The sequence below is a fragment of the Aythya ferina genome (assembly GCF_964211825.1).
Source record: "Aythya ferina genome assembly, chromosome: 16".
Taxonomy (NCBI): domain Eukaryota; kingdom Metazoa; phylum Chordata; class Aves; order Anseriformes; family Anatidae; genus Aythya; species Aythya ferina.
This window is the reverse complement of record NC_140315.1, coordinates 11,214,596-11,234,122: the sequence shown is the minus strand read 5'-3', so window position 1 is coordinate 11,234,122 and position 19,527 is coordinate 11,214,596. Positions and strand designations below refer to the sequence as shown.

General features: G+C 42.0%; 1 protein-coding gene across 18 annotated transcripts in view; it reads left to right on the top strand.

Annotated features, from left to right (window-relative positions):
* The window catches only part of LOC311445462 (uncharacterized protein), a 342,727-nt gene that overhangs the window by 284,527 nt on the left and 38,673 nt on the right, over window positions 1–19,527 (top strand). For 8 of the 18 annotated variants that reach the window (XM_084537630.1, XM_084537628.1, XM_084537623.1 and 5 more), the window contains one exon: window positions 220–382. The exons of 9 other annotated variants lie outside the window; for them this stretch is intronic. The gene's annotated coding sequence lies outside the window, so the exon portion shown is untranslated. Of the gene's footprint in view, window positions 1–219; window positions 383–1,380; window positions 1,474–19,527 lie in introns of all 18 variants that reach the window. One more of the 18 variants, XM_084537631.1, reaches the window with a different exon arrangement.

The following is a 19,527-nucleotide window of genomic DNA, read 5'->3' as shown; positions in this document are numbered from 1 at the left end:
CAAGGAGCGGGCGTATCGAAAGGCCAATCTCCCACCGCCAATAAGGCACGTAGGATTATTTCCCTGGAGGCTCAGTGCGGAGCCTGCTGATGGTGTGGCTGTTAATAAAAGGGGGAATAGTATTAGTGAGTCCTGTCTGAGATCTGCTTTGAGTTTGTAGAAACACCTTTTGGTCTTCCTGGATGCAAGTATGTGATTTATTCCCTTTAATTCCTAAAGAAAAAAGACAAAGAAGACCAGGCTTTCCTCGCTCCAGTAAAGAATTTCAGTATGCGATGCTGCTGGATCTGCTTTGTACCTTCCATAACGGGCTGTAGGAACACAGCTTAGTTCTCTGAGCAGCAGGAGTGCATCTTTTTACCATACCTTTACTTCGTGCCAGGTATGCCCACCTCCTATACACCCAAGTTTTCACTTACAAGAGTTGGTCTGTGCCCATAATAAAACTGCATCTGGGTTGCACTGGATGGGTTCTGCCAGGGGTCTTGTATCTCATGCTCAGGTGCAGCTGGGATGCATGGAAGGGGGCTGGCTGAGCGAGGGGGCATTGTGGAAGCACCTGCTGTGCTTGGGTAGGGTCAGCCCCTTCTGCCTTCATCCCAGAAAACTGGGCCTGAGCATCCCAGATCAAGCCCTGGGAGACTTCACTACTGTTGGAGAGGTGATGGCTTGCACTTTCCCAAACAAAGCACAGCGATGTTTCCTGTAATTTGAAACAAAGAGACAACTTGCTGCTTTGTAATCTGTGGGTGGGGGAGGCACCGTTGAGTCAGGAAGCCCCCAGAGGGTGCTGGCTTTACTGGTTTCAGCTGTGAAATCAAAACATGTGCATGACTCAGTCCGGTGGTTAAGTTCTGCTCACTTTGAGGCCCTGGCTTTGATTAAATTCATGTGTCATTTTCAAAGGTCCATGTTTAGCTTGGTTTTAGATCATGCTTGCATAATTAGTTTATTTAAACTATGTCTCATGTTAAATCAGATTTTGCCTGTGGACTTAAGTACAACTATGTAATAAGATATACCTATTAAACAGATGTTTAATCTTAATGACTATGTTCTTGACAATCAATTGAAATTGAACATCTAATAACTACACTGCAACTAGACATATCTCTTTGCATTTAATAAGATACTATAGTAATATAATTATAGTAATATAGGATATTATAAATAACATTTGTGGCAATACACCAATGTTTGTATAACACACATAATATATTTAAAATCACGTGAGAAATGAGGAGACTTTAGCTCAGCTCATCATTTCTCTGATGGGAGAGAACAACAACAAAACAAACAAACAAAAAAGCCGAAGTGTTATCCTCTTACAGAGAAAAGAATTTGCACGGACACTCTGTGTTGTGTGCTCTGTGTCTGCAGGTTATCACCCCATGCCATTACCCACCCGCTCCCAGTCATGGCCAGAGTGGTGCTGGTACAGAACCAGTGCCTCTGTGTTTCTTCCCAAAAAAGGCAAGTTTTTGTTCATGTGTACTGTTGGGATGTTTTTGTCAGACCCGACAGAAGAAAAGGGAATTAAGAAAAATAAAACGGGAAAAAAAGCCAGCCAACTCTGTGTGGATCCATGCTGCCACTTCACTTCTAGTTGTGTGTAAATGTTATTTTGGCAGTTCCACACCTGAGTCTCTCGTGTGCCACTGTAACCACAGCACTAAATTAGCTATTTAATTAGCACAGACCACCGAGTATCTATTCCACCAATTTTGTCTGATACTTCTGCCTCCAGAGCTCTGTTATGCTCTTAAGACGTGTACAAATGATTTGGTTTATACCCCTTGGTTATGTTCTCATTCCATAAGTGCATACTGATGGACACTTGAATCTGTTACTTGGTTTTATATCTATAATGTTTTTTCCAGAATTACCAAGTGTATGTTGAATGGCCTATTGAAACGATTGAATATTTTGGTAGACATGCAGGATTTTTTTTTTTTTTTTTAAGATTTTTTATTTTTTTTTTTCATATAGGCCCTGGATCAAGGAGGCATTTAAGCCCATGCTTAAATCTATATTTTCAGCAAATCTGTTGCCCATGTGTTCAGTATTAAGTGCATGCTAACTAGAAATAAGCTGATTAACTTTTGTCTTATGGTTGGACCTAGTATTCATTGGACTCTACAGAAAAGTTTCCATCGAATCCAATGAGCCCTGAGCTAAGCAGTTAAGAAGTGTGGTGGAAGGGCAGAAAGAGGGGGTGGGAAACAGGTGGGTTAAAATTAGACTTTGGATTCCTTGGTATCTTTTGGGCTATTAAATATGTATAGAACGGAGCTCTTGTAAATGCAAATTACAAACATGTTTCAGAGTCTGTTTTATAGCACATGTACAGAAAAATGATGGACTAGTAACATATGAAAGACATACTAATGATAGTAAACATTAGCTCAGTGTTCTGGTCTCCAGCATTGCTCAAAAATATGGGGGGAGTTTTCAGACTTTTCACGTTCCGTGGAAATTGGTATCAAGGTCTCTTTGCTCACGCTCCCTGATCCCTCTTTATAAACCAGCCTGGTTTCCTTGGGCAGCTCTTAGTTTTTTGCGTTAGATTTTCCCAGATACCTTCCTGTGCTAATTTTTATTAATATTGTTGTTGCCAACTTAACGTTTAAAAAATGCATGAAGAGGAAACGTGTGTGTCTGTGTTTGTGTTCTCCCTTTTCTCAACTATGCCAGAGACCAGGCCAAAAAATAACATCCCCCCCCAAACCCAAATCTAACACTTCAAAAATAAATACATTTATGTATGTATTTATCACGCATGTCAGGTTTACAGTGTAAAGCTAGTGATTTCTCCAAGTGAAGCTCTTTTGGTGGCTGCGTTGTGTTGCTGAAGGAAGCCTATAGCTCGAGTTGCACTATGGTACGTTAGGACCAGAACTTGTCAAGAGATTATTTTAGTGCTACTTTTATTTCTTCTATTTTACCACCTATTTAGGTTGAGACAGGATCATACTACATGTTTTGTTTCCGGTCTTTTTTTCATTCTGTTTGTTAATTTTTTTTTTTTCCACATACCTTTATTGAAGACAGTGATTGCAAACACATTTGACTTGATATTCAACTCACACTTTAAGTTAACAAGTAGTTCAAAGATTAATTACCAGGAAACTTGCAGTTCATAGATTCTATTATGATACAGCTCAAGCAAAGAGAACGGGGAAAATCCAGCTGATTAGCCTGTGATTATGTGTTAGCATGCGCCTATGGTATTTGATTGGTTGTCAGCACATGATGCAAGAACCGCTACGTGCTTGTGTTTTCCCATCTCTATTAATTTTAATGTAGTTGATGAGTTTCTAGGACTTAAAAATATTAATGGCACTATGTCAGGTTATTACAGTTAAAATTGTTGATGCTTTAATAGATGAAATTAATCTTCACAGCAAAGGAGCGAGGGAAGTTGCTCCCGTTTCACGTGTGGCCATTTGGGCTGCGGTTCAGCTATTGCCAGCAGCAGGTTTGTGCACAACCAGCTTGCCCATGGTACAAACTGGACTTGGATCTGATGTGGACGTGCTTGCCAGGGTGCAGTGTGGAAGCCACGCTGGCTCTGTTTTTTCTGCCAGCCTGCTGGCTCCAGGAGGATAGATCAGACCTGGTCTGGCACTTTGTGCAGTGCCAGGCTTGTGATTGAATTCGGGCCACATCAGTGCTGTGGGTAGTGCAGTTTGGTGGCAAAAGCAAGTTTAAAAAAAAAAAAAAAGTTTTGCCATGCCCTAGTTCAAAAATGGATAGTTCTTAGTAATTCTGGATGTAGCTTACAGTGTGGCCCTGCGGACAGTCGGTGTGGAGCAGGCAGAGTAGAAAGCAGCTTGCAGCGGAGCAAGAAGCGCAGCCGAGAACCTGCAGGATGAAAATGCCCCAAGTTGGTGTTGCAGCCAACAGAAGCACGGCTGGGTTGGTATTGTGTGTCTGGGGCACTTGTGACTTGGCAGCACCCATCCTACAGCTGGTTTCAGTACCTCCCCAGGCTGCAGCATCTGCTAAGAGGGGAGCTTAGCGATGTGCGGGGAGCCCCAGGTGAAGCGTTCGTCCCACTGTCCCTCTGGTAATAGCAGGAGCTCTGTGTTTTAAGGTTTGCAGAGTGACAGCTGTCAGGGATGTGATTAGAATTTGCTTCCCACTCTGCTCTCACCTCGAGCAACTGTTCCCCTCATTTTAGAGCAAATAGATGAGGACTAAATAAAAAGCTTGGGAAGAACCTGCTTGTCACTTCTGAGATGTCTCAGCCTGGTTGGAGACTCTGCCTGAATCCCTGAGCGAGTGGGAGCTCTTTCTAGCGTGAATTCCCCACATCTATAGTTCTGCTGGCTAACAAGGGAGGGCAATGTACATAGGACAGAACAGGTTTCTATTCAGCCGTGGAGAAAGCACTTGTGAATGTTGCAGGAAATGAGATCTTAAGTCAGTGCATAAAACAATCTAATCCATCACAGCCCCGAGAATGGCCCCTCATAACTCAGGGGCTGTCATACCCCTTTGTGTGCATGCAGGCAGTTGTGGAAGAAGTGACGAACTGCGCACATATTCTGCTAAATCCGTTCTGGCAGCTGAGGTAATATATTTTCAATGCCAAGTCACATAATTTTACTTTAGCTCATTTGACTCCAGGCTACAAAGCTATTCCAGAAAACAAAGGGATGGTGTTTGAATAATGAATAATAATGAATTTAATTCTGGGGGCTTGTGCTGGGCTGCAGCCTTTAGGAGGTTAAATGCAGATAAAGTAATGGAAAGCAAAAGTTTTACTTTAAAAAATAGCGGTATTTTACTCTAGTCATCTTGACTTCATTAGGCCTTGGTACCTTTGGATGGATGCAACTGGCATCAGAGCTTAAAACTGATACATCATTAAATATGATTTAATGATTTACACCTACAAAATAGCATAGAGTTGCTCTCTATTTTTGCCTTCTGTGTTGTTTTCTGTTTTGTTTTTTTCCTTTGCCTTGTTTTTTCTCTTGATTTTTGGTAGTTGTAGACCTTCAGTAGTTGCAAGGAAATCTGAGCATACCCTGCACCGTGACAGATACCCACGCACTTATCTTTGGTGTCAGCACGCATCCTCAGCTGATAATTCAGCCATTCAGGACAGAAGTAAGGCCGTATTCCCCTGGTTCCAGGCGCAGAGATGCTGCCTCCCTGCCTGTTTGACACCTAACGCGCTGCAGTCCTGACGCTGTTTGACACTTGGTGTTAGTTCAGTGACAGGTGGGCAGGCAAGGAAAGGGATTCCCCTGCAGAGATCCTGGGAGGCAGCTTCTAGGAAGGCTTTGGGTGTTTGTTAATTTGCCACAGGAAATAAAACGTCACGGTGGCATTAGAGAGCCCTGAGCTTTGGGTACGTAATTGTACTTTATCCCTTTGAAAATCCCCCTTTATTTTAACATTTCAAGGGAGCATGACTTTGTTTACAAACTGTTCAGCTTGTTCGTGGAGTTGCTTCAGACTCTGGTGGATTCCTGCAGACGCACCCAGGCAAGCAGGAAGGTGGGGAGCTGCTGCAGCTGCTTGTCAGGGCGATCTTGCCCCATCTGGGGAGGAAGCTGGTGGACGCATGCACGAGGCTGCCCTGACCTTGGTGACTCATGCGGCACGCGGGTGTATTTGTGCTTGACTGGAGATGCTGTTCCAGCTCAGCTCCTTCTTCTCAGAGTGGGTCTTCCACTGCAGGCAGTGTGCTCACAGCCCTGGCAAGGGCCACATGAATGGGAAGCTGCCCACGTCTTGTTCTGAGAGGAGAAGGGTGAGGACAAGGGGCAGGCAGGAGTGCAGCAGCAAGCTCAGGCAGAAGCTGTGTGCAGCTTCCTCAAGAGCTTCAGGAAAACCTACTGAGATCCTCCCTGGAGAAGGTGGAAAGGTCCATGGGGAAAGGGAAGGGGAAGAAGGGGACTTGCTGCTCACCTGCACATGGCTCTGATCTTTTGTGCGCTTGCAACTTTGCGGCGTGGTGCTGCAGAAATCAGGGTGATGCTAAAGGCTCAATGTCACTTGCTAACTCATGGCAGAAGATCAGGTGAACCAGGAAGGGGAAGTCACCTTTAGAAACAATTTGGTAAATACTGAATGTTTAAAGGGAAGAAATCGAGAGGCTTGGCAGGCACAGTGGGTTTACAGAGAGTCAGTTTTGGGGAAGAGGTAGACAACACTGTTCTCTGATCCTGTTTGTGAGGAAGAGCGATGTACAGCACAGCGATGTGTGGGATGTATATTCTTTGTCTGTAGCCTGTTTGTGGCAGTGCTTTTTTCATGTGGGAGAATGAGAAAGTGAAGCTGATTATAAACAGAAATAAGAGAGTCGTTCAGGCACCACGTGCAAGGGACTTGTAGCAAGCTCCACTGGAGGTCCGGGCACTGAATATTTGCAGGATTATGTGTCATCTTGTGGATCTGTTTTCACGTTCCAAGCCATCTGGCATACAGGAGTAAACAAACAGCAGAAAAGATAAGTAAACTGGGTTTTAACTATTTTTTTCCCAGTCTTAATACTGTAAGAGTAGAGAAAAGGACTTTTAATTCCTAGAATAGATTAATTTCTGATCACGTCTAATATTAAGTTAAGCATTAAATGTAACACTTCCACCTTACAGGAAGCTGTTTTCCCATTTCCTTTGCTCACAAAGCCGTGCGTGTGCTTTCTGCCAGCTCTAGCTGTGGTGAGAGCAATGATAACTGCGATAAGGCTGCTGCACTCGGGGCTGCCGTAAGGCTTCCCGGTGCGACCCTTCCCTGCATTGCAACCAGCAGTGGAGGTTAGAAGAGGTTGGCAGAAAAAGTTAACCTAACCTCTTCTACCTTCACTCAAGTCAGACTGGGTGCTCTGCTGGCTGGTGGGAAGAAATGGCAGCTTGTGGCATGGAACAGGAAGGGAGCAGCAGGGTATCAAGCCTCTTAACTGGCGATGGTGCAGCAGGGAGCTCTGAGCATCTCTTGATGTCCCTGGGAGAAGCCAGGATGGTTTTCCTGCAGAGCATCCTTTGATTAACACTGCTTTGTCCCACAGCAGTGAATCGCAGGTGTTAACTTGGAACACTTAACCCAGAATTTCACTGCAGTAAGAGAAATGACCCAAAAGTGAGTGTGGTGCTTTAACACCCAGCTCCCATCACACAAAGCAGTCCTGTTACTCGCTTATCTCCAAGTGCCCATTCCTTTGCCCTTTTTCATGCTCACTGGCATTTATGAGAGGAGTTAAACTGGCTGAGGAAGACCTCTGCAAAAAGACTCATTCTTTACCAGTTCAGCCCCTCGAATCTAAAATAGGACAAATAAGTACCTTAAATGATACCAATCTAATTAAAATGTGAATTCTGTCTTTTTGAAGATGGAAGACTGTAGGTAACGTATAGTGTGGAAAATGGAGAGCCCATTCTGTATGGTTTTCCAGGAGCTTGCTGCATTATTTTTATAAGTATTGTCCCGTCCTAGACCATTATTTATCAGAGTTTAAGCTTCTTCCAGAATAGGAGCAACTGCAAAGCCTTTTGAAGCTGCCTGGTGTCAGCATTCTCATTTCTGAAAGGTATATAATAACTTTTAATGTTTTAAATCGAATCAGAAACATTAAAGAAAGGAAATGGGCTTGGGGAGTAGGAATTGCATTGATGCTCTTGTGTGCTCAGATATTTTGTTGGTTCCTTGTGTAAATTGGTGTGCGTTTGACCTTATTTCCAAAAAATAATTCCCAAGTTGTGCACAGAGGCTATGGGTGGGAAGGAACCTTCTGACTGAAATGGAATCCCTTATTTGAGATAAACTATGGCTTATTATTATTATTAACAATTATTATTATTATTATTTTGATGTGCAGTTTCCCAGCAAGGTTTTTCTGTGACACTTGCCTTGAGGGTAATCCATTAATTTGACTTCAGGCACCAGCAGGAGCTGATCTGGGTGCCCCTAGATCATGCCTGGTGTTTGTTCCCACACGGGATAGATGCCACGTGAAACATTCCCAACGCTGACCCACGTTTCCAGCTTTGGAAGCAGTGCTGGAAAGTGTAGTAATGCTACAAGAGTTGTCTGGCTTTTTTTTTTTTTTTTTCTTCGTATTAATAGCACAGTGGAATTGCTAATTTGTTCACAGAAAACTCAGGTGCAAGCACAGTTTCACACCTGTGTCAGTGCTGGAAGGAGGAGCTGGCACACGATCGCTGTTATTTCTTATGTTCATTGCGGAAACACCTCCCCGGCTGAAGATGAGGATTTCATCATGCTGTGTAGGGATGTACTCAGCTTAACCTGCTCTTGAGCTTCCCCGAAGGCCTTCACACAGCCTGTGCATAAAGGGCTCCTAAGAGTTAGCTGCTCAAGCCCTGTCCCTCCAGGGATGCTGCAGAGCTTTGCCTGGAAAGAGCAGGTCATGCTCCGGGCTGGCGCTCCTCGTGGTATTGGGCAGGCTCAAGGAGAAGCCAAGATTTAAATACTGAGCAGGAAAATGTTTTCATCAGTCTGTGTTCACATCAGCAGATAGCTGCTGCTCTGCGTCCCGTGGGCATTGGCTGAGTGTGAGTGCTTTTCCCAGTGTGGAGTTGGGGCATGCAATGAGAGGAGAGCTTGCAAATGATGTGGTTATGTACCAATTTCATACTTATTCCGGTACAGTGCAGGCCAATTTGTTTCTGAGGACGGGATAATAAGTGTTTTCTATGTATTTTAATTGCTATTCAAACAAATCGTTAAGAGGATTATCAGCAATTTAAAGGGGTGATAAAAAAGGTGGGGGGGATGGATGGAGGAGTAAATGGCTAAAGCAAATAAAAAATAAAAGCCCTGTCTGGACAGGGCAATGTGTGTTGAAATGCAAAGGTGGGCCATGAAGGTATGATCTCTTTGGGAAGCAGATTTTCTTTGTTGTATCCATTTTGCAGTGCCTAGCACATGGGGCTTCTACATGCTACTGCGTTATTAATAATGAATGACCACGAGAAGGAAAAACAGAGCAAGAATAACAAGGAGGCTGAGGCAGTTACCGGAGTGCTGAATTGTTCCGGTAGTTGAGCACTGGCGAAAGGCAGCTTTCTCACTGTGTTAGGGAGTTGCACCTGGTTATGCACTGGTCTGATGAAAATAAATGAGTGGGACCCATCAAGAGCTGGGAGAAGAGAGGCAGGAGGGATGCTCCATGGTTGGTATCAGTGGCTAGCAAGTGATGCTGGCTTGTATGTTTGTGGAATTGATTTCTCTCTAGGGTCATAGAAGCAGAAACTAAGTTTTCTGGAATGCAACCCTTTCCCTGCATTCTTTTTAAAGAGGAAAAAAAAGTGTGGGGGAGGCTTTTGTGATGAGGGCAATGGCACTGAGAAGGAATTAACAGGGCGTAGAGCCAAAAGTGAGAATGGGAAGTATAAGAACAGCTCTCAAGCCCCCTGACTCATGAGTCCCTCTTTCCCTTCAGCATCTCAACTCCTTGACTCTCTCTGGCCCCTGCCCTCCTTGAGAGCCAGGAGAAGGTTCTTCCCCCTGACTTTGGGCTGAAGGGGGAGAGGACAAAACTGAAGAAAATTTCCCTGGAGCTGTAAGGCCAGAAAAAAAACAGGACACACACTGGGCATTCATACGTAGATTTTAAAGCAGCAATTTTCAGCCCCTGAACTTTTGTCTGTGTAACTATCAAACTTAGGGTGGGGACAATTATTCTGTTTCTTGAAGTACTATGAAGGAAATATTAGGATCCTGATCCCAAGGTGTTCTTGCACCCCGAGATGATTAAATAAATAATAAATGAAACCCCACTGACAGTTCTGGGATTTGGGAATTCGGCCCCCTTAGCAGTAGATGCTTTACCCAAAGTATGGTCAAGATTTTGAGTGGCAAGGTGAACTTTTAAACATGCTAACTCAGCACTTTCTGGTTTTGAAAAACCCTGAAGTTTGTATATAAAAGAATCTACTTTTGCTCAAAAAAAAAAAAAAAAAAAAAAGAGAGAGAAAAAGGAAGAAGAAATGTGCAAACTGGTTTCCCTTGGAATTGCTCTGACTCCAACTTCAGCATGAGATACTAGTTGACTTACTGTAACACTGGCATCTCCATTAATTGTAAATCCAAATTTAACCAAAACTGACAAGAAGGATCGTGGTGATCCCAGACCTTACCCAACGCCTTTTGAGATCAGTGGGACTTCTTCAGTTTACTTGTGTAGAAGCTGGGCGAGACCCACATTAGATGCCTGTCTCATTGGTACCTCAGCAATCTGCAGTTCCAATGAGACCTTAGGTTTGATTAAGAATATTTAATACGATAGCTTCTGTGTTTAAACAGCCAATTTGTAGAGGCTCCTTTCCCCGCGGTAATAGTCATTGGATATTCTTAAGAGTAATTTCATTGTAAGATGTTTCACTCTATGAAAATAATTTCCAACCCATATTGAGTTATTTATTTAACTGTAAAGAGCTTCTTTTCTTCTTTGTGTCCCTGCAGTCCATTTGTAATTGCCTGGTTCAAACTGAAATCTGTATGTTCTTAGCTCCCTTTTTTGTTTCTGTACCAAATTGTAAGCAAACCCTGAAGTATGGTCAGATTAGGGATCAAACACTGACTTTCTATTTCTTTCCTTGCAAATTCCTGGGGGGTGGAAGAGAGGAATCAATATGCTAATGCTGTTGCATCAGGCTTTAAAATCTGCACACATCAATAGGCAGCTGTTCCATGCTTTTTAGCATTTTGGGCCAAGTTTCTGATTTCAAACATATTGGTGTAAAATCAGAGGGACTTTGTAGGAACTGCTTTGGATTTACGCCACTTGCTTGGACTGGGTCAGACTGTTAAATCAATCCAGAATCAAAATTTTGATTTGCGTCAACTATTACTATAGTAATTAGAGTTTGTTTAGGAATGGGGTGCCTGCGCCTTCATAGCTACTCTTCAGGGAAATTAAAACAAAATTATGTGGTGTTGTATTCTGTCCCATATATATGGCTTTTCTTATTTGGTTAATGTATATGAAGTAGTATTTGTACCTCACCAATTTAATACAAAATAAAATCCTTTCAAGTCAGAGAGTAATGTTCTCTGCTTTATATCTCTGCTTTATATTTGAAAAAAAAAAAAAAGCACACAGAAGAAAAAAAAAATTAATCCCATGATACGCTGTGATTTGCAATAAAGTTGATCAATGTGATCTTCCTCCACAAATTGCAGACCATACCAATCACATTCTTTTGAGTAATACTGTTGTTTTGCCTTGAAGTACATTGCTGTTGTTCCTGGTGTTAAGTATAGCATCTTAAGACTTTTTAATAGAAAGAAACTAAATGAAAATTGATTGATAAAAGCTCCATCAAGGTGTTTATTGTTTTTGCCCAGGGGTAAAGCAGAAACTTTTGAAAGCCATGTCATTTGTATTAGACACTGTTTTTCAAAGAGTATGTGCAATGGAGATGTGAACATGAAGCTAGGAAATTGCTTTTAATCATTAATAACTTGTGCAGGGAGCTTGTAGTACAAGGTAGTGTGTCCAGCTTCATGCTGGATAAGGATGATTTGTCACAAAAAGCAATGAATGAAGATTGTGTATGCAAACCTGGTTCTGATGTTGGCATCCACAGCAGCTTCAAGCATATGGAAAGGCAAGAGAAAATACCTGATTAACAGCTGACACTACGTTATGCTCCAACTGTGTTGGACACAAGTGCAACACAAGAAAGGGGATGTGGCTTAGCTGACTACGGGGCTTTTAAAACTTCTTAGCCCTTTGGGAGCAGGACCTGAAACAACTCCTCTCCATAGTTCATGGCAGAAGCAATCCATCATCATCAGTAAGGGAACTGCAGTGAGGTAAGAGCTGCAAATTGTCCTATGCATGTAGGGAAATAACATCCAGTCTGAGAGCCCAGAGGAAATAACATGAAAGATGATCATAATGGAAGGAATCTTAAGGGAGTTGCTTGTTCTTGATACTTGTTCTTGGCTGTTGTGGTGGGATACGGGTTTGAAAGCGCCCACTCGAGGCAGTAGCTTCTTTCATGACTTGTAACCCCAGTTATCCAACGTAACTAGCTCATCTGTGTAAGAGTGAGCCAGCTTGAGCTAAACTTTTTATCTCTTGGATTAACTTCGTACTCTAGAGAGTTTTTTTTTCCCCAAAGTATCTCAAACGTCTCTAATTCTGAAGAAGTATCAATGTGTGTAGTCAGAAATGTGCATCCTGCTCCCCAGCACTCATGGAGGCAGAGAAGCCCAGTTGCTCCTTTGGCAACTCACAGTGGCTTTACACTTGGCTCTCCATGGGTCTTGTAGCTCTTCAGAGCTGTTAAGAGATTTGGGCAGCACCAAGTCATGTGTTGATGGTCACGGTTTGGAGAAGATGAAGGGTATGAGTGATCCTAGCCTCTCTCCAGTTAGACAGCAGCAATGTGGGCTGCTCGTGTCGTGTCACCCCAACCATCATTCCAGGTATGGGGTCATAGTGGAAGCTGACCTTGTAGCAGTAACTCTGGCATGCAAGTCATTACATCCAGCTCCTGACTTGAAAAGCCTCCAACTTAAATGGAAAAATCAAAACCCAAACTGGAAAAGGTTTGGAAAAACAGGCGAGGTAATGTGACTTGCCTGAAACCATGCAGCACTGGTGGCAGAGCCAGAGCTCTGTTCTGGAGTCTGGTGCAGTGGAGGTTGCAGTGGATTATACTGCTGTTTTCCTTACAAGAGCGTAGTTTAATTTTTCTACTCATTTTTTTCTGTTCTTGCTGAAAGAGGTTGCATGGATTTCTGGTGGTTTGAGGTTTTTTGCTTTGTTTCACTTGTGCAATATAGACAACTTGGAAATGGCATACACGTGCAAGTTTCTTCTGGTGGCCCATTGGGAAGGTAACCATTAGGACTAGCTGGAAAGAGTCCCTGATTTCTCTTCTACATCTGTTGGACTTTACTTTTCAACTTTTGTTGGAGAAAGAAAAATAATTTTTTGAAAATTTCTAGGGAAAAATGAATAATTTTCTGGTGAGCACTGTGCAGCTGTTTTCTGTTTGTTTATATTTGGGACATGCCACTATTAATCAGTTAAGTATTTTTTGTTAAAAATAAATACTACAAACACTTTAGGTCTAGAAAAGATACTTGTGGTCAGAATACAGTTTAACAAAACTCAGCAATCCAGAAGTGGTAACATAATTTTTGTTTCCATGTGCTATTTATAATTCAAGTAAACTAATAGATTTATTTCTTTTATACTTGGAGAGGGAAGGAAGAGACTGTTTGATTGGAGAAAGTTCAAACACTACAGTGATAACATCCATGTTACTGTATGTGCAAGTAGTGTGTGCATTTTAGTTTTACTATTTTTCAGTCTTGATATTTCTTATTTGCCAATAGTTTCTGTAGCCCTTTCTGGTTTTTTTTTGTTTGTTTGTTTGTTTTTTGTTTTTTTTTTTTGTTTTTTTTTTTTTTTTGAGTGGGGGAGAGTTATAATACTTTCTAGCTGTGTTTTACAACATACCTTTTGTGATGGGGTATCAGGTAAGTGTCTGAGAAATAGATGTTTTCAAGCATAATTTCTCACTGTGTACAAACACTGATAGAGGCCACGCACAAGTTAAGCAGGCAGAAATGCACAGGCGAGATTAGACTCTTCCAAGGTTGGGCCCTTCGAATACATTGCATATCAGCTGTGCTAAGAGTTGGCAATGGACTTGAACTAAACATATGACAAGCATATGGAAAATACATTCCTTTGCTTTGTATGTTTAAAAAATGGATCATACTCGATGTGCTACTGCCTTTGAGGACTGTAAGATAAGACGTGGCAAGGTTCAACGACTTTGAGATGGGAATCCTGGGTACAGACCAGATGGAGGCCTGGTACCAAAAGCGCTCTTTAATGGCCCCAAAGAACTGAAATTCCTTTTAGGTTTTCCACCACGCCCTTTAAAACAGTATGAGTGCAAACAATTTCCACTTGTGTTTGTCCTTGTGCCAGCCTGCAGTTTAAGCAGTGAGGAGAAGGAGTTTTAGGAGAGGGTTGGCGTTGGTTGAACGCAATGTGCATATCCCTGTATGAGGGTGAACATCTCTGAGGGGAAGCTGTGAGAGAGGCAAGGTATGAGAGGAAGATGTTGACCTCTGGTGTCCAGGGGAAGAGTGCCATTGTGGTAGAGAACAGGGTGCAGATGACATTGCAGCCATGGTGACCTAATGGCGTGGTGGCACCAAGAGGAAGGGCCTTCCTCCACTGCTCTGCTCTCCCTCCCTTGAATGTTCTCCCTTCCTCCATTGCAATCCTGAGCTAAGCTAATTCAGGCAGAAAAATACATTGTGATGGCTCTCTTTTTCTTTCTTTTTTTTTTTTTTTCTTTCTTAATTCTTTTTGCTCCCTGGACTGCTAATTGCAGGGTTCTGCATGGTGTTACAGGGTGCCATGCAGCCTGGGGGGAAGTGGGACCTCCCTTTTGGGGGTCAAAGTTAAACCATGCACTGGTAGGAATAGCTCAAGTCTCTGGTTTGGTCCAAGCTAAACTGGTAGAGCATAGGAAGTAAAAAGATGCCTTAAACCTAGCTTTTCCCTTCCTTCTTGAGGTCTTGCGCCAAATAGGGAATGGAGAAATTGGCTCAAAAGCCTTTATTTTTTCCTGCTCTCTTTCTGTTATTTGTTGTTTTTCTTTTAAAGTAGACTTCCAGGCTGAATGTGATTTTCCTGTGGGAGTAAATGCTGAGCTCTGTCTGCGTTTTTATCTCCGTAGTTGACAATAATAAAAATTCCAAACAACTTCCCCCGCGTTCCCTGCGTTGCTGCTGTCGTGTTTTCTGCTGGTTGACAAAGTCACCTCTGTGGCCTTAATATTTGGGTACATTTATTTTGCAGAGTGCTGGGAGCTGCACGGCTTGTTGATGTTTTCGAAAAGCTTCCACAAAAGCTGTTGAAACACCGCATGCCGCACTGTTAGGAATTTAGGAATTTTCCACTCCTACTCCCCAACTGGTTTTTAGATGAGTGTTTGTGTTTTCTCTGAAGCACCCCGCGAGCACCTCCTGTCAGGAGGCTTTGGGGGAGAGGCTGAGGAATCGGTCGTGCATTTTCTTCCCATGAAATCTTCCTTGTCCACTGTGCTCCTGTAGCAATTCCTGGGAAGATGAGGTGCATCTTCTCTCTTTTGGGCACAGTCCTTTTGGCAGAAGTGAAGTCACAGAGAGCACTTCCAACAGCTGCTGCTTCTACTTCTCACTAATCCCCGCATAAATTGTTTCAGTCCTTGCAGATACCCATTTCCCCCAAAGGCTGTGTGTGTTGTAGGTGTAGACCCAGCCACCTGGGAAAGAACTTGGGATCTACATCCAAAACTTTTCTTTTCCCTGTTTCAGCAAACAAAAAGCTCAGGAGATACAGACACGAGATTAGCATAGTTTGCCCATGCCATACCGAGTTGGAAACAGATCTTCCTATGGCACAGCGAAGCTGATATTTTCAAACACAAAATAGGTTCTTGTAAGAGTTTCAGGTGAGAGATGATGCAATGTGGACACTTCTGTGTCTGTGACTGGAGCTTGGAACTGGATTTCAGTTGCTGCTGGTTGCTGCAGTCTGATTGCTGGCAAATCAAGTGCCAGAGGAGTCGGATCTTAGGAGGTTTTAAACGGAGTAAGCAGGAGTTGAAACCACTTCTCTTGTCATTGCTACCTTGCGTATTTCCTCCTCCCACCCTCAGGGATTCCAAAAATATTACTTGCCTAATCACTAACTTTGTTTAACTTATGAAGAGTGTGGGGGGAAACCCAGCGACAACCAAAACTGTAGCTGGAGTGTGAGTGGTTTGGGGAACAACTTGGGCAAAAAGGTTAGGTTTACATTAGTCTTCAGTAGATGCATGGCTCAAAGATGAGAGAAATCTTTTTTTGAGGAAGAAAGGAACAAACAATGGTTCTTGTGCTCTCTTACTTGGTTTGTGTGGTTCTTTTTCTTTCTTTTTTTGTGTGCAAGAGCCATTCTAGCTTGTGGAATGAAAAGAGTGCAGCTTTGATCTCAGTGAGGAGGAAGGAGAAACCAGGCATTTTTGTTGTGCTGTTTTGCTTTTCTCCTTACTACCCATTTATAAACACACCACTAGCAGAAGCATTGGTGATTCTCCTGAATCTGTGGCCTAGGGTCTAAGTGATGGTTTCAAACAGTTTTGTTCAAAGAAGAGAACTTTGTACAATGAAGTAAGAACTTCATTGCTGATGTGATGCAGTCACCTAAAATGGTCATCCTTCCACCATTGAAATGTACATCCATGATGCGTCCTATCTACTTGCTTTATGACTGACAAATAAACAACTTCAAATTTTAAAAAGATTTAACTTACTATTTAAAAGAAAAATACAAAAAATTGAACTGTTTTGACACAACATTAGTGAGTAACCAGTAACCTCTGTATTGGAAGGAAAATGAAAACAAATCACTTTTTTTGACTTTATAACACCATCATATTTTTAATACAGACTTAGTTTATTCACGTGTAAATGTTAGCTCTTTCATAGGTAAGTCTCCTCACACAGGTGTTGTGTGTAAGCTGTTCATCTCAGTCATCTGTTCTAACAACATGGAGTAAGACGCTTCTGGTGCTGGTGGAGTGAAGGAAGCTGCTCTGCATCCTGAGGGATCCCCAGGGGCTGAATTGCCAAGCTCCCTCCAGGCACCAATGTCTCAGCACATCTTCTGTGCTTCAGAGTCCTGATTTTAAAAGATTGTGCCTTGCAGAACTACCAGACCATGAACCTTGGCAAATATGAGCTTCTACACAACTCTGAAATGCCATGAAAAACAGAATGGGCTGCATTAACTGCTGAACCTGCTTCTCATTTCCTACATCCTTAGTAATAGCAGTAAACATTGTTAAGGCCACTCACTTTTTAGTCAGATATTAAGTGTGACTAAATGTACTTCACACCAAAAAAAAAATATATATCTGATAAGTGAAATTCTGGGTTGGATGCGTATAGTAGTTCAGAAATTCACTGCCCTTCATTGCAGATCACTGCCCCTCTGTTGTACAAATCCAATCCCAAATGAAGCCTGCTTCTGTTGGGTGGTGCCAATGGTAGGGAGATCTTGGCTGGGCTGCTACTCATGCCTCTTCAGGGGATGTAAGAAATGAAGGTGTGTAACTTTTTTGCTACTTATGGAAAACACCATTTTTCTTTTCCTTCTTGCAAAACCTATTTGATCAATTTTAATCTCAAATCAATTTGCACAAGGATTTTTATTTCTCCGGACTGTTAAGCTTTTGTATCCCTGGGTTTATCTTAATAATCACAAAAACAAAATACCCAGTGAACCACAACAAGATTCACTTTGTTCTTTTTTTTTTTTTTTTTTTTTTATTACTCTGTGTACAATTTGGAAATGTCTGGTTTTGAATGGAGCTGTGATTGAAAGCCATTTAGGATGGTAAGGGGCGTGCAGAATATAGTCAGAAAGCTGATGTTACTTCTCCATTTCCAGTGAAGTCAGCATTTTCACTTCTATCCGGCCCCTAAGCTGCAGTTTCACTTTGATGGCTGTACTGCTTGGACTTTTGTAGTAAAAGCAAATAAATAAGTACAAATATGTTGTTTTAAGCTTGGACTGGGACCATATCTGGTTGCTAGTGCACCACTGGAGGGGAGATGAGTGCTACATAAACTGGCTGGTTCCAAGGAAAGGAGTGTGAAATGCAGCTTTCCTGCATCCAAATATTCCTTCTCTTCATACGTGTGCACTCAAAAAATTCTCAGTCAGGTGTCAACACCATTCCTACTGCCTTGACTTCTGTAAAGTGTTAATGAACATGAATTAACACAATGATGAAACAGATACTTAGTTTTTCTTTTATATTTGCTAAGCTTTTACTAAGCTTATATCAGGAAGAGAAGTCGATTGGTAAAACTCCTTTAATTTTTAAAATTATAGAACCATATATTAGAACCAAATACATCAATTCCATAAATGGGTAGTTAGACTAATTATTAAATGTTTGCTTAGTGTTTAAAGTTTTCTCAAAGTATGTGCCTGCCATATGCTAAAGACAGGCTGGTTAATATTATTTATTTCAGCCTACATGTTTTAGAGCAATATGAATTTGTAGAAAGATTTTTTTGTGTGTGAATAATGTTATATATTCACAGCGAGTAATTTTTCAGTTTCCCATCATTTTTTGGAACCTGGTTCAAAAAGCTGTGTTTTGCTTATTGTACCCGTAAATCTCTATTTATTGATTTTAATATCCGAACTCCAGAAACCTGGGTTATGTTCAGGTTTATGGCTACGACTTTCAGTCAAGCAGATCTCGGCCCCTTAGATGTTCCATGCCGTGCTTTGCAGCATAAGGAATCAAGCAAGAAGGGTATGTAGCTAGCAAGAGTATTGAATCGCAGCACTACAGGACAGGGTGTCTCCACAGTGATTATCGTTATTATCAAAGTGTAATTTATCCAATTAGTTGATTTGATTAAACAGGTTCGATTGACTCTTTTTCTCCTGCCATGTTTTAATGTGTTTATATCTCGAATGAGTGAAAGATGTATTGTTTGACATGACAGCTTTCTTTGTGTGTAGCTCCCTCTTTATTTCAATCCAGTGACTGACAAAAGATAGGAGAGGGTCTTTTTGATGTAGTGTAGGGAATTTGTTCCTGATTTGACATCCTAATTGATTGGGGATTTCTTATTATATTAAGGAATTTTCATCCTGAATTATTGCAACAGGAGGATAAGAAATGAAGATGTCAACATGAATCAAAAAAGAACTGTTAAGAATACTTTTCAGCACTGCGATCATTACACATGGCTAATAATTTTTCTCTTGCTTCTTATTACTTCCAATCCTATGCCTCTGTTCTCTGAAGTGGCTTCAGAGCTTATTTTTAAAGAAAGCATCGTCTTTTTAAAGATTTTTCAAAAAGAGATGGTTGAAATATATGGAGGATGTTCATGTAAAAAGTTGATCATCTCTGTATTTCACTACAAAACTGAAAGGTTGTTTAGAGTTTTGAATTTTCCCCTCTCTTTCCAATGAAAATTTAAAAATAAAGTAGTAAACAATAAGGAACAGAAGGAAAGGAGGGGAAGGACACTGGAGAACTCCTTTTGTAGCTAAGGAAAGATGCTTTGCAGAGAGATTTCACCCTGCTCGGCTGAGCAAAATCTGATTTAGGAGCATTACCAGAGGCCTGAATTCTCTTCCGTGTAACCTAGCCAATCCTTGAGATCAGCTTGTCTTACAAACTGTGCGAAGTCCAGGTGGCCTACAAGCAGTCTGGAAGGCTTATGGTCGATGGGCTGTGATGGTGTGCGTTCACATGCTGCTTCTTGGCAGCAGTGCCCACCCTGATGCCACCCCTTCCAACGTGCTGGTTTGTATGCACGGGTGGGTGAAAAACAGCTTGGCTAATACCAGTAGCTCTTTGTAACATTGCTTCCTTGCAATGTTCTTGTTTCCAGACTTTGGTGGTATTTGAGCTGGTGTTGTCATCAGGGAAAGTGTTCAGGAGATGACGCCCTTAGCCTTGAAGTGAAGGCGCAGCCTCTGTATGTTTCTGTAGGGCAGAAATCCGGGTA